The sequence below is a fragment of the Electrophorus electricus genome, chromosome 11 (genome assembly GCF_013358815.1).
Source record: "Electrophorus electricus isolate fEleEle1 chromosome 11, fEleEle1.pri, whole genome shotgun sequence".
Lineage (NCBI taxonomy): Eukaryota > Metazoa > Chordata > Actinopteri > Gymnotiformes > Gymnotidae > Electrophorus > Electrophorus electricus.
In genome coordinates, this window is record NC_049545.1 from 23656171 (window position 1) to 23658670 (window position 2500).

Here is a 2500-nt window from a genome sequence, read left to right on the forward strand (position 1 = left end):
GAGGGTGTTACTAGCAAAGGGTTTTACTAGCACACAGGGTGTTACTAGCACAGGGTTTTACAAGCACACAGGGTGTTACTAGCACAGGGTTTTACTAACACACAGGGTGTTACTAGCACAGGGTGTTACTAGCACAGAGGGTGTTACCAGCACAGGGGGTGTTACTAGCACACAGGGTGTTACTAGCACAGGGGGTGTTACTAGCACACAGGGTGTTACTAGCACAGGGGGTGTTATTAGCACAGGGTTTTACTAGCACAGGGTTTTACTAACACAGAGGGTGTTACTAGCACACAGAGGGTGTTACTAGCACACAGAGGGTGTTACTAGCACACAGGGTGTTACTAGCACAGGGTTTTACTAGCACAGAGGGTGTTACAAGCACAGAGGGTGTTACTAGCACAGGGTGTTACTAACACAGAGGGTGTTACTAACACAGAGGGTGTTACTAACACAGAGGGTGTTACTAGGACAGAGGGTGTTACTAGCACAGGGTTTTGGTTACACAGAGGGTGTTACTAGGACAGAGGGTGTTACTAGCACACGGGGTATTACTAGCACAGGGGGTGTTACTAGCACAGGGTTTTACTAACACACAGGGTGTTACTAGCACAGGGTTTTACTAACACAGAGGGTGTTACTAGCACAAAGGGCATTACTAGCACACAAGGTGTTACTAGCACAGGGTTTTACTAGCACACAGGGTGTTACTAGCACAGGGTTTTACTAACACAGAGGGTTTTACAAGCACAGGGTTTTACAAGCACAGGGTTTTACTAGCACACAGGGTGTTACTAGCACAGGGTTTTACTAGCACAGAGCTAGCAGCATCATGAATGGGATTTCAAGCAGCTGGTTTTCATGTTGTTCTGTGTTCATGACAAGGATGAAAATGAGAGAAGAGAGGGGAGAGAGAGAGAGAGGGAGGGGGGCGGGGGGTGGGTTGGAGTGGAGAGGGACCTGATGTTCATCTCGGATTCCCTCCATTTTGCTGATTGCAGTGCCGTCCTGGCGTGCTAACACTGAGCATGACAGACCTACTGGTTAGCAGTGGCCAGCATGCAGGTGACAAGGTGACGAATCTCAGTGACAAACGTCACTTTGGCTCGTATGAGAGAAAGAGAGAGAGAGGGAGAGAGGGAGAGAGGGAGGGAGGAAGGAGCTAGGTGGGTAAAGAGGAACAAAGAGTCTGCTCTGTTCTTTTATTGTCAATAAACACTTGGAAATTAAAGTCCCAGTTTTTGGTAGGAGTGTGAGATAATGTGTGATATTGTGTGTTTGTGTGTGTGTGTGTGTGTGAGAGAGTTTGTGTGTATTCTGTGTGTGTGTGCGCGAGTGTGTGTGCGCATGCATGAGTGTGTTCTCGTGGTGTGGGAAAGTGGTTGGAGACAGTTAGCTTAGCTGACATAGTTATCTCCGAGGCTAACCTCAGTTGACACAAAGGCATTGTTTGAGTACACTAGTTCAAGATGTATCCGTCTAATATCAGAACTATCTGCGGTTATCTGCAACTATCTGCCATAAACTTGTCAGATTTATAAGTGTAATGGTTTAGACAGAGCCGAGCGAGAAGTTTACATGCGTGGCAAAAGCTCTGAGACTTCGGTCCATATTTGAACACGATGGTTTATGTGTGTAAAATCCAAATGCAAATTGTGAGATACACATACCACTCTCTCTCAGCAGTGTAGAAAATGTTATGTACTGAATTAATGGCTGTGTTCTTTCCAAACCCTTGATCTGAAGATGCTTAAGAGTGCAGAAATGTTTTTCATTTTAAAATTATTATTAACTTTTGTACCTTTTTAGCTTTTTATTCTAAAGCAGCTTTAGATGATGTGTTGATTAATGAGAATGTAGTTTAAATGTGGCTTATGAACAAAGACGTCCTGAGTCTGAAGTTCTGACTCTGAAGTCCTGAACTCCTGAGTCTGTCAGCATATGGAACTGACCTAATCTTTCTGACATGCACTTTGTATCTTATTGTTAACGACAGAAGCAGCAAATCTTGCCTCTAATTATTACTTCCTCAGGTGTTCCAGGTTCCAGGTTGTCATTGGGATTTGTGTTGTTCTTCCTGGACATAATTTTGTGTCACCCTGACTTTCTGACACATCCTGTCAGCTTGTAATTTCAGATGTATTTCAGTCTTAAATCTCTGGTACATGCTGACTGGAGTTTGATTGCTAACATTTGTAAAAACGTATAAATGCGTAAATGTGTAATTAAAGTAAGTGGGACCATATCGGAATGTCAGACGAAGTTTTCTGAAGTTGCTAAAATCAATAACATCTTTACTTGCTACCTAAATACAGCTGCCCAATATCAGATAACTCCTTAAAACAGCGGAATCTAAAACAGCATTTTTGCGATGACGGGACGACTGCATCGAGACGTCCCAGTTTTGTGCTGGCCGGGTCAGTTCCACACACCTATTGCTCAAGTCCTGGGCTTTTAAATGTGTCTCGCAATCCAGTAGACACTTTAGTGAGATTCTATA

The 2500-nt window shown here is 43.9% G+C and overlaps 1 protein-coding gene across 2 annotated transcripts in view; it reads left to right on the forward strand.

Moving 5' to 3' along the window:
• stox2a (storkhead box 2a) overlaps positions 1 to 2500 on the forward strand; it is a 65801-nt gene that overhangs the window by 25295 nt on the left and 38006 nt on the right. The gene's annotated exons all lie outside the window — the stretch shown is intronic.